The 13,180-nt window shown below is 45.8% G+C and overlaps 1 protein-coding gene across 1 annotated transcript in view; it reads right to left on the bottom strand.

Moving 5' to 3' along the window:
• snap25a (synaptosome associated protein 25a) overlaps positions 1-10,159 on the bottom strand; it is a 35,293-nt gene extending 25,134 nt beyond the window's left edge. The window contains exon 1 of the mRNA XM_084378043.1: positions 10,016-10,159. The gene's annotated coding sequence lies outside the window, so the exon portion shown is untranslated. The remainder of the gene's footprint in view (positions 1-10,015) is intronic.
• Positions 10,160-13,180: the final 3,021 nt, after the last annotated feature.

Raw genomic sequence — 13,180 nt, 5'->3', positions numbered from 1 at the left:
TGTTTGCTTTCCAGTTTCCCTTTCAGAAGCTCCTTCTCCGTCCCTGCATCAAACATTTCTCCCTTTATCTCTCATAAATGAACGATCTTTGACGGGAGAGTCGGGTGAATGTTTCACATCACATGAAACACTCACTCGAGTGTGATTAATAAAGTTTGCCACAGATTTTAAAAGCATCCGTCGAGCCGACGGAGACGAAACAGCGGCTCGTTTTCTGCTCTGCTGCAGAAGCTCAAGACGAGATGATGTGCACAGATTCAGACACAGACGATGCTTCAACACTGCTTTCATCACAATAACTGGATCTAAAGGTGAACTTCCGGCCTGGTAGTTTGGCGTTTATCAGTGGCACAGTGACAGATCAGAGATTGATGTGAATTCCTCCTGTGAAAATAAATCTTGTTACGTAAAACGCCTTAATGGTGAAGGTTACTACAGCTCTTCATTTGGTAGGGCTGTTATCGCTCCGTACAGAAGGCCGCAGTGACAAAGGCAGCCAAGTGAAACGGATCGAGTGGGCGTTCCTTTTTTAAATTAACATAGCTGAATTGTCATTTGGCGATAGATGAGACACTAAATGTCATGTAAACTGATATGTAATGCTGTTCAAAGGAACAATCGCTCTGTACCCTGAAACGCTTCCTCTCTCCATCCGGTTTGAACACATCACAGCCATGACGATGAGATGACATTACCGTTCCAGGAACCAGGGCGAGCCCGAGCAATAACAACAGTGACGTAACATTACACAACAAGTCCAAGTGTCACTACAGCTGGAGCCCTCTCTCCACAGAGGAGCTGGCAGTAAGTGCTGCAGCGACATCCCAGTGGCCCGCTCTACAGAGAAGGCCATGCATTATTGACCTGAGAAGTCCAAGACCCCATCACTTATTCATCCGGCCCCGCTGTAACGTACACATCTCAGAGACACATGGCTACAGAGCAGGAGGCGAGGGATCACAACAGTGGAGGCGACCTGCCTCAGACACTGGATAACACTTCAGAGGCTGCTCACAGAGACAGGGAGGGTGATGACCGGGCCTGGAGCCGAGCCCAGCTGACACTGGGCGAACGGCGGGGTACCACTTCATCACAGGGCTGACGTACTGGGCTTGACCTAACCTGCACGTCTTTGGACTGTGGGAGGAAGCTGGAGTACCCGGAGAAAACCCACGCAGGCACCGGGGGAGAACACGGGACCCAGGACCTTGTTGTGAGGCAACAGCGCTAACCACTGCTAGCAATGCTACACTAAAATGCTGGTTTAGATGATGGAAATATTACCATGGAAACGGGTCGGTTACGTTTGTGTGACAGGATGCGTCAGAAGGTGTGCACATAATTCATGCACGGTATCAGGGTGGCTGATATACTGTTTACCAGCACATCTGTCTCATGTGTGTCTCCTTAAATCACCCGTTCACACATTACTGTCCAACTTCTACCTGTGTACATGTTGCTACACTGTTTGTAGGCACAAAACACAGCATAATACATCGTTATCAACTGGTAGCAAGCACAACAAAGGTCTCCTGAAGGCGTCTATCCTGTGTTCTGACTTAATGTACCGGAAAGAGGTCAATCTGGGCGTGATGTCACTCTCACCTCCGACTTCCAGGGTAAATGTAATGCAGCATAATGCCACTCTGAGAATGTTAGCAAGCTAACGTTAGCATTTAGTTGAATATACTGTGTTTAATTCAAGCTAATTCGTCCAGCTTCATTCATATTTTCTTTGTCTTCTGACATTAAACTAAATATTATTATTATTATACTATATTGGAGCGATACTTATGGGCTGTTGGGAAATAGTATATAGTATATAATATATATAATAGTAGTTGATGATGAAAATAATTATCAGTAACATCTCTAAAACACAGTCTGCTGGAAAAACCACAAAAAAGACAAAACAAACACATCACAAAGAAATCTGCATAAAAGCCTTGAATCCGTCTGCGTATTTGAATTGTTGTAAATGAGACTGGCCGCTGTGCGCTCGCAGCGATATGCATTCTCAAAATATACTGTCTAGAAATGATGCCATACATACAGTATTAGACTGATGATTATTGCTCACACAGGCTGAGCAATTATCATCAGTCCTCGCCTGCGGCGTGACAACATCATGTCGTACTGACAGTTTGGGTGCTGAAGCAGAAGAACATTTGCCTGAAACATGTTTAATAAGTGACGTTTTGTTGATTCTGGTGGAGCTTTAGAAAAATACATGTAGAGGCGTTTTCAGATTAACTCCCAACTGAATGATGAACGCTATGACCACTGGGTAGTTGAGGATAGACCATACAGTCTGCTCACAGTGTCCTACGAGGCGTGTCATACAACACAGAAGTAAATCATACGAGACGGGTCCTGTCCACGCCTCGGGCAGTTTACCAGGGCTGTGGTTTAGCAGAAGGAGGCAGTGAGTGTGGGGAAGGACTGTTAGCACTGTAGATAAACACGTCCAGGTCAGATCGGTCCACAGTTTAATTAGTCTTATCATCACGATGGTTCTGGGATGTCCGGCTCGACGGTTTACTGCCTCCTGGAAACGTTGAGGACAAAAGAGAGAAGCCGTCACCGATGGGTCGTAACTCGCTTGGTACTCCAGTCACACGCCTCCTCTCATTAACTCTGTTCTTCCACAGTGACCACTCCCTCGAAACAGCTCGAGGAGCAACCACACGCTGACCTGTGTGCATGTTCATGTAAAAACTGCTCCACAGTTCATCCATTATCGTACAGCGCCGGCGTGAAAGCAATGTCATCGTCCTATTTATTGTCTCTCCAAGGTGGCGTTGCTGTTGCATTTGCTAATAGAGGCCAGGCAGACTGGGGGGTGAAGACAAGGGCGAGGCCGGTGATTTAGGGCTGACTGTCCCTCGTTCCTCTCCTTATTACTGGTGCTGAGCTGCACGGCTCTTTATCAGCCAGCATCCTTCAACAAGCAGAGCACAGCAGAAGGGACAACAGATGAGGAGACAAGACGAGAACATCTCACCTGTGCAGACTGAGGTGTGTATTTTAAAACAAGAGCAGAGAGTACATGTGCACGAGGATGAAACAGAAGATAATAGAAGGGCACACATCAGTATGCGCAGCACACCACCAACGCCCTTCAGCCCTGCGCTCGGTGGGTGAAAGTGGGTCCAGGCCGCATCATCTGCCCGACCACAGAAGCACCCAGAGCCACGTTTTATTACAGATGATGTTTAGGCCGCTGGAGGTCCGTGGAGATAGGACATCTGACATAAAAAACATGACGGGGGCGGGGGTGCTCGTGGGCTGGTGTCGGCAGTAAAACTGAAAGGATAAAAAGAGCGATTGGGTTCAGACGGGTTGGTGCTTTTGAGGGGAAGGCGGCGTGGATGAACATATGACCGACAATCAACCAGGCAATTTCTGTACAGGCCTCTGCAGCCTGTTTTGAATTAAAAGCACAAGCTCTCATGTTTTACGACGCAATAAACGTCAGGGCGGAGAGATGCGAAGGCTCTCAGGGTGAAAAATACAGCAGATGTCCTTTTTATATCTGCACGTTAGAAGGAATCCCAGGCAGGAAACGTTCAAGCATTCCTGATGTTTTAGCGTCGCTGCAGGAAAAGACCATCAACTGTTACGCCCTAATCAATATTGTTGTCTTTCATTAGTCCTTTGGTCACAGCTTGTTGGCCCGGAGCGTATTTGTACAGTTGGGGATAATGACACAAGACAAAAGAACTGAAGAAGTGAGGTGGGGATTCCCAGAGGTCCACTCACAGTCCAACAGGACCGGTCCAATGCTTTAAAATGAGCCCCAGGTTTTAGTAGTCAGGCCACTTCAGTGTCACAAGAAGCCTGATAAATATTTGAGAAGTCATAAAAACAAAGACATTAAAAAGGGATTCGTCGTAAAAACCTTCTGAGAGGAAACATTCATCAGAAAAATATCAGTTTGAGCCACTGAAGAACTGAAGTGAAGAGAAAAAACTGATAAATAAACATGTTTATTTAACTTAAATGTAATACTGCAGTGAAAATATATCGGTGCTGGAAGAACAGCTGCTGTTTGTCTGTACGGCTGCATTTCCAATTGTTTGGTCCGTCTGAGTCCAACGTCACGTTTTCTTTGGAATGAGGTCCAAAAGCCATGAACCTTTAATGTTCACCGTCACAGAAGAAGAGACTCACATTTAAACCAGAAAGTGACTTGAATAGTAGAAGAGAGAGTCGGAGCAGAGAGAGCATGGAGTCATGTTTGAATGCTGCAGCAGGCGATGTTGACCTCCGGTGTGGAGGTGAGATGAGGAGAATCAATAATACTGACACTCTGTGCTGCTCAGGAGGCGCGGTAAGACACATATACACTGTGTGTGGACGCTAATGCTGCTTTGTTATAGATGAGTTCTTGCAGCAGTTTGTAGAAGAACAAAAACAAATAGAGTCAGGGCCGCACGATGTGGTGAGAGAAACACACAATGATTCACAACCAGTTGGAAAGATCACAATTTTCATTTTCACTGAAATACTCTAAAAATCATGATGATTCGACGTTTGTCTGTACAAAACAAACATCTGAAGGACAAGAGTTTGAGGCCGGGGCTCCTCTGCAGCACCATTATAATTCATTCACACAACATCAGAAGATTTTAGCCTCTCTGATTTGGATTATTGCAAATTTAGATTTTTTTTTGTGCCGTTTAAGTTCAAAACAAATTCATTATAAAGTCGACCCAGATGCAAAATACATCACACATCACACCGCCTGACATGTCATCACGTCCCATGCTGCCCGCAGTCTTCATGCTGTGATGCACGAACAGTGAGCGTGTGCTGTATAATGAATTCGAGCCTCACATCACGTTATAATAAGTCAGACATCCTGTGTGTAACTTCCATCCCGCACACGTCCTGCTGTTTAAGGCCGACCTGCACCAACGACCTCAGTCAGCTGCACTGCAGCATCATAAATTACACAACCCAACACAGACCCACAGCAACAACATCACCAAAACCACACACACACTGAATAACACTGGAAAAACCGTCACACTCCACACATGTTTGCAGAGGACTGATACAGTCGTATTGTCCCTGCACCTGAGCACACAGTGCCATGTAATGCAGCGGGCGGAGGGCGTATTCATGTTGACCCGAGCAGATTAATTGGTGACTTTATGCTTCACTGGCGCGTGGATAAGAAGTCTATACATGCTTTTATTCTGGGAATGGAGGTTGTGTACGGATGATTTACAGCAGAATAACTCTTAAGTCGCGGATAATGCTGCGATGAAAGCGATACGTTTGAAGCTGCAGATCGATGAAGCAGCAGTCTGCATCGTATCCTGCACACGCACACGTACAACTGACTGTATCAGCTTGCCGTAGTAAAACCTGAGACCTGAAGATTATTACGGGGAATACATGTACTGATATTCACCTTCAAAATCTATATATTCTAGTTATTTTTAACATTTATCCCGTTACATGAACCTCTCAGAGATTATTCACAGCATTTCTTCGTGTGATTTAACCTGGCAGTCGATTCACTTTGGCAGTTTCTCTCTTCCATTTTCTGACTCTCCGTCTCATTCTCTCCTCTTTCTAATCACTTTCAGTATCTCTGCCTAAATTCCCTTTCGTTAATCAAAAGAAATACATTCGAACCCTGTGAGAGCAGGGAGAGAGGACAGATGGCAGAGCGATGACAGCACCTGACAGAGCTGTGTCGGCCTCACAGACAACACGTCTCACAAATGTGGCTTTAAAAAAGGTAAAAAACATTGGAGAGTTTTTATTATTTTATTATTTTTAGCTCCAGGAAAGCTTCAAACGGAGGAGCAACACATGAGGGAGAGAAGAGTTGTCACATCCCGTCTGTGAGAGGGCACAACTGAGGTAAGATGAATGAAGCTAAATTTAGAGAAGTTGTGCTTTTGTGCGAGAGGCGTCTTGACAACCGTGCTGCTGACATCCACAACCCATCTGCATTAATACTCGTTTAGCTGCCCTGCATAATGCAGCGAGACAGTTACACATGAGACAACTTTTAAAAGACAACGTCCCAAATATCCAGGATGAACACAAGTTTCTTTATGTCCGTGTCACAGTGAGAGATGATGTACAGAACCGTATTTTTACGATGTGGTTCGGTGAGTGATCTTCGCCACAGCTTCGAGGCCTCGACGAGCAGCCATTTTGTTTCTCTGTTTTGTTTCGTGTCTATGAGAAAGTGAGAGTTCGTCCCGCGAGGGCTGACTGGGCACAAAAAGAGGCTCAACCCTGCTCTCATACATCTCACAGTCATTCGGGAGAAAGAAATACTCTTTGCCTTTTTCCTCCAAAGAACTTGAGACTAGAAGCTGTTTGTGCTCCTCTTTCCTGTTTAACTTACTGGAATACTTCAACATTTCACGTCTGAAGCTAACCAACAGCAGCCATTTAGCTTAGCTTAGCTTAAAGACTGGAAACGGGGGCAAACAGCTAGCCTGAGTCTGTCCACGTGTAGAAAATCCACCTACCAGCACCTGCTGTGTTACAAGGTTGTGTTGCCTTTTCCTTTGGTCAGTCGTCTCATCGCACTCTTGAGTTGCAGTCCTAACTTCATCAGTCCTTTGTCAGTACACACATATATATATATATATATATATATATATATATGTGTGTGTACATGTATATCATCCCTGTGTGATTCTGTCTTTTATTTTGCAGTTAAATAATTGTATCACATCGCTGAAGAGAAAATATTTGAAGCTGAAAAAGATCTTTTTATGCCGGAGACCTTGTGATGTAGAGAGACTTGTGCTGTGCTGCACGTTATGGTCAAAAAGTGATATTACGATTGTGATATAATTCATGATTATTATTATTATTATTATTATTATTATTATTATTATTATTATTACTACATCACATTTTCATTGCGATGTAAAACTAGTAGACTCAACATGGTGTGGTGTTTCTCCTGGTCTCTGCCAACAAACATGTTTTATCACATCTTGAGAAGAAGCTTTGTAGGTCAAACACCTCTGCAGCACTACAACACTTCATTAAAACGATATTGCACTTACTCATATTGCCATTTTGCTTATTTTGCGATTGCGATGTAATTTGTGCTCACCACATTCAAAAGACTAAAGAAAAGACTTTGGGCATCGTGACTTTGCACAGATAAAATAAAAGAAATGATGTCTTCAGGAAGAAGACGCAGTCCACACTCAGACAGAACCGCCATGTCTCCTCTGGTCCTGGACTACGAACCAAGGACGGGCCAGAAGAAAAGGGAGAGAGAAGTAACAGCGTACTTGACAACCAATGGCGTTATTATTCAGGACGGAGTTGCTAATGCGACAGCAGCAGAACAAGCTCTGCTGAATCCATGAGGATGATTTTGTTTGTCATGCAGCTAAAAGCTGAACTGCACTGAAGGAGCAGAACTTTACCGCAGTCGGCGTTCGGTTCACAATCCAGACTAGTTTATTAAAGAGGGAGCAGTGATCTAGTTCTTTGCTCAAGGGCACTCAAAAAATGCCCTTGAGCAAAGAACTGTGTCGGCTTTCTCTACAGTCCTCTGTCTCATTCACACACGTGTATAAACTGCTTCCTGTGGTCCTGCTCCTGCTTTTACTCCACAACATGAAATCAAACCTTTTCTTCCAGATGAAACAATGCTGAGGTGTCTGATTTGTCCTATGATGACCATTCATCTAGAGGCAGAGTCTCACTAAGTCCCTCAGATGTGACTATTGTCAGAGGATTCATGCGTGGGTGGACTTCAGGTGCGTGGTTTGTTTGGGCCTGTTCAGAACCTTTCAAATCACAAAAAACTACAAGAAAACAGTTCTGCTGCTTTTCATTCCTTTGGCTTCTTTGCATAACCCAACTTGATTAACACTTGAATCTTTAAGTTATGGATCTTAAAAAAAAGGGGGGGAGCTGCTGGATAGGAACAAATGTGAGGTGTACCTGCACCAAAACACGCATTGCGCAGCCAGCCAGCCGGGCCGGGCCGGCTCAGTATCCACCAGCATCGATCACAGAGGCTTTAGCTCCATTTCACAGGAGTACAACACAGGCAGGGAGTGAAATGAACAACGGCCAGGGTGTTTCTGAGAAAACAATCAGCGGATGGTGATGGTGTTGTGAGTCACCATTTATCCAGCGAGCAGCAGCAGCAGCCCCCATCGCAGTGTGTGCAGTAAAGGCCTGACACCCCCTCCCACCACCACCACCACCACCACCACCATCACCCCCTCCCTGCTTCTGTCTTCCTCCCTCTCTGCAGTCTAAACAGTGCAAGCCGCATAAGGCGATATGATGTAGCGGTCATGGCAACTGGAGCATCCTCGGGGGCTTCACTGGGCTCTCTATGCGCTGCCGGCTATAATCTGCCATTGTCATGAATTCACAGCTGTCAGCGTCCAAACCCTGGAGGCTGCTCTGCTTTACCACTGAACTCTCATCTTTACAGTGAGATCAGTTAGTGTAAAGGTCATTAAAATCAGCATGAATGCACTAAAGGAATTTGATTTGAAGGCATGTGTTTGGTGAATGTAATCCTCATGTCCCAGTGCTCACTGCATGGTGTCCACTGATGTGACAAACACTCAATCAGCCCCTCATGTGACAGCATCTGTCACTGGACACGAGCCAGCCAGCCTACCGCCCCATGTGGCGCTGCAAAATAATTCCAGGTGCGCCAGAGATCAATGAGACTTCAGTATCTAATCTGCCGCATCGTCAGAGCTCAGGACAACCGACCACCGTGTCTGTGTTTGTGCATCACGAGGCTCGGGGTCCTCTCACAGCAGTGTGCGCCGTGCGTGACGAGCAGCACAGGGGCGTCGATACACCGCAACATCCAGACATGTTCTCACGACAACGTCCACACCGGAGCGACACTTCAACACTTCACTGTACATGATCATCACGTGTAACACAGCTAACGAGTCTCCACTGCTTTACATCAGCCTGAAAAGCTTTACACGTCGTGTGTCTGCAGCCTGACGCTCAGCAGGACTGGTTGCGCATGTGGAGCGCTCGGGTACCGATCCAGCGCTGTGCGCCACGCGTGACGAGCAGACAGCGTGCGCGAGGCTCATTGACAAGTGATGTGCGTCGCCTCGGAGACGGGAGGATGGGTGGGTGAGGGGGGGAGGCTGGGTGTCATAGTGCGGGTTTCACCACGGTCCTCCCCGGCGCTCCTCTCCCCTCCTCCCCCTCATCCTCCCCCCCTCCAGCAGCACCGGGGTATCTTCGAGCTCCCCTTCACGCCTCAGTCACGCAAGTGTGGCACGGATTTTTATTTATTTATTTATTTATTTTGGCCGCTCGTGAGGCGAAGACACTGCGTATAGAGACGCAAATAAAATGGAGCTGGACCATCCCCTCCCTCCCGCTTGTATCGGCTACCCTCCTCCCAGCGTCTCCACCATGGCGCAGTTTACTACACATGACACCATCCACCCGCATCACCCCGACTCCTCTCCTCACATCAGCGGGGTGCTGTGTTTTCTCTCTCCCTGTCTGACATGAGTGCGACACATTGATTCACGGTTCCATCTTGCTGCGACATCAGCAGTCTACCTGCTCTGATGTGAACACAATGAAACAGCCCGCATCTCCCTGACAAAGACACAACATGAGACATTCATTCCACCTCTCCAGTGTTTTCTCCTCCTGCGCTGCTGTCCAAGGTACTGAAACATTAGAAGAAGAAGAAAAAACGCCCACATTGAACATACGCATTATAGCGCACCGCAACCATCCACTGCGTGTTTGAGATTTATCACCCGGGAGGTCACGCATCGCCTTCCTCCTTCTTCCCACCCTCTATTTCTCTCCTCCCGCCATCAATGCTGCAAATCCTGCGCTTCATTCCCCCCAAAAAGCAAAGCAGAGAATCAAAAAGCGCGCAGAAAACATCCCGACAAGAATAAAAAACAAACGTTTGCGCGTCAAAACGCACCAAATTCAGGCTGTTCAAGGATAATAAACGGTGAGAAAATGTCGTGGGGAGAGTCTCCGGTCTTACCTGAGCCTGTTGTCGGTGCCCCGCAGTCAGTATGGGAGGAAATGTCTGCGTATACCAACAGCTAAGCGATACCAGCCTCTCTCTCTGTATATGACTGGGATGCTGCAAAGGCACTGCGCGTCGGCTGAGTCCTCCTCGCTGCTTCTTCAATGGGAGGGAGGGAGGGGGGTAAAGCAGTGCAGCTCGAGTCAAAGATGGCGGACACTTTTGACGTCAGCAGCAGCTTTTAATAGATATCTGTCAGAGAGGGAGAGAGACTTCAGAAAGTCTTTGTTGTAAGAGGCAGCTGCATATTTTGAAATATCACTGTTGATAATGTAAATGATTTATTGTATGTCAGCACATGCAGGACACTTACAGATCCAGCAGCCTGTGACAGCCATGATTGTATCAGTGTTACATATATTAACAGGGACTGTCCTGATCCTCGCTGACACTTTCACAGGATTCCTGTTTGAGCTTCTGCAACTGAAAAAAGTGTTAATTCATTCATTTTGGTAGCAGAACAAAACTGTGGCCAGGCTCCAGTAACACCAGCCCTGCACTGTCACGGTTCACAAGGTCGGTCTCACATTAAGTAGAACTGGGATTTTACTATGATGTTTAAATCACAGCGCTCTGACTCGTCCTTGTTTACAGCCAGCATGACTAATCATATCTCACTGGTCGGTGTGGTGGCGTCTGGGGTTACGTCCCCACGTGGCAGCTGATTTATGGTTGTTGGATTCATTGTGTTGTTTTCGTTTGGGATTGTGAGGGTATGCACCAGCAAAACATTTAAAAAACACTGATGTAATGAAGCAGTCCTGTTTTAAAACCTGATTCTGGTCTTGAAGATGATCTCAGTCAAAAACCAGCTTCAAGGCCTTCGTTATTTAAGTTGATGTTGTTTATATTGTGCAGTTTCCTACAGTTAATCCTTTGTGTTTCATCTAATTACCACACAGCAAACATGGAGGTGTTTGATAGTCCAACACAGAAACTACACACTGCACTGAGGCTGGGAGAGACTGGGGGTGAGAAGAGGGGTCCAGAAGCTCGTATCTGCCGTGGGGTAACCATGAAGCTGGGCAATGATTACCTGCTTCCTCAGGTAAGATCATAACTTGAAGGAATGTAGACAGCGTGCATATTTTGCAGCGATTGCATTCGGGTCCTGCTGACACTGAGGACATTTTTAAGGCTTGCGGGTGTCCAGCTGTGTGCTGCTTTGCTGCATCATCACTGTATCTTCTGTAACCACACAGAAAGGACGTCATTGTCCTTTTTCAGTTTTACAGTAAGCTAACTCTGAGGTTCATACTTTTATTTGGGGGTCCTCATAGAACAGGTTTACATACTTTCATTTTCAAAAAACACATTATTTTTCTCATATGGTGCATCGCTGCAGCATCTCTTTACACACCGTGTCTCGAACGCTCCGTTTTAGCTACAGAGTGAGACATCTCGCCTCTGTTCAATCTTTGGTGAGAGCTGCACATGTGTATTACTTAACAGGCAGGATGCAGCCAATCAGAGGCAGAGTATGGTGGGTCATGATGAGCAAGGTAGTGTGATCAAAAATAACACGGCTACAGCAAATATTTTATAATAAATATATATGTTTATATAACGCCTGTTACATAGTGATGCACATAAGTTACAGAAGTAAAGGCTCGACTCCAAACCAGGCGTTCAACCCACCGTCTTCCTGCAAAAACTTGCTTCTGGTTACAGAAAAGAACTTATAGTTAAACAAAAAGTTCTGTCTCTGTCGGACTCATGGGTGACAAAAACAGGAAGTTTTGTGGACATAACTTTGAGTTGAGTTCAGGATTAAACTGCTCGACCGATCCAAAACTCTTATTAAGTATGAGTCATTTACGTACCAAAACATGTAAACAATACCAGAATTGCCCAACATATAACTTTAAGTGAAGCCTGAACATTTTCCTTTTCTTAACCTTAACCAAGGTGCCTCTGCTGCCCAAACCTAACTACAGTGAACCAGCCGTGAATCCTGGATGTTGTCGGGACAGTCCGGGACGTCACGGTTCATAAATGTGAGTTTGTGTATCATTCAGTCAAAAGAAAGTCGCGTTGAAAGCCACAGAAACAAAATCAAATTTGTGTCTTTGCAGATGAATCCTGTCGATTATATTTTGTGACCAGTTCAGGTAGTGCTGCGACAGTATATTGACATTTCTGTCTAAATGTCAGTGTTGGTGGGGCGGCTGCCATGTAGAACGTGGGTGAAACTGTATTTTAAGCTGAGTGACAAACACAGCCGATTGCCGCTGTGCGAGGTCAGGACGCCCTGTTCTTCTGAATAACAGAGAAAATGTGATGAATGACACGAACGCTGATGTGCAGGAACTGATACGTGCGTCTGTGAAAACCCCATTGAGACGGTCTGAACAATGAGCAGCAGAGCCTTCAAGGATGTGAGATATTTCTGTGATTGTCAACAAACACAATGTAAAGACCAACAGCAACAGTCTGTTGGTCCGTCACCTCCCCGCCATGTCCGTGGCTCTCAGCCTCCATCGCATCGGTTCGTTAACAAGAGGCTACGCATGCACACGTGTACTTTTTAAAAAGTAAATAGTGGATCTGTTGGGGACTGTTTCCAGCTGTGGATTAATCCACATGTGGTGTTACAGAGCAGGACGGTTGATGAGGGACCGACTCAAAACAAACTACATGTTCACTGTAATAAAGAGACATGACGCCCAGCGTGACAGAGTTCACAGCAGAGCTCTGTGGCTCAGAGGAAGAAGATGTTTCAGCTGAATACACACGATACTTCTTAGTGGGATCCGTGTCGGAAAGTAACTGAGTACTGTACTGTAAAATCCTGAGGTACTGCACTTGAGTATTTCCATTCTCTGTTACTTTATTCCTCCACTTCACTACAACTCAGAGGCAAATATTGAACTTGTTTACTAGTTACTGCAGATTTAGTTTAAAAAGACAAAATCTGCATGACTTTCACCGACAACAGTGTTTCTACACTGCTACTTTTACATTATTACAGTATCTGAGCACTTCTTCCACCTCTGGATCAACACATTGTTAGTTCAGGTAATCACTGTAACCAACCTTGTTGTTTAAAACCTCGGTGGTTAAGTTAAGCTGCTGCTGAATATCGATCAGATTTCGTCACCATTTCAGAAACTGCCGTGG

This window comes from Pagrus pagrus (assembly GCF_965226575.1).
Source record: "Pagrus pagrus genome assembly, chromosome: 16".
Taxonomy (NCBI): domain Eukaryota; kingdom Metazoa; phylum Chordata; class Actinopteri; order Spariformes; family Sparidae; genus Pagrus; species Pagrus pagrus.
The sequence above is the reverse complement of the archived record's forward strand: the minus strand, read 5'-3'. Positions and strand labels throughout refer to the sequence as shown.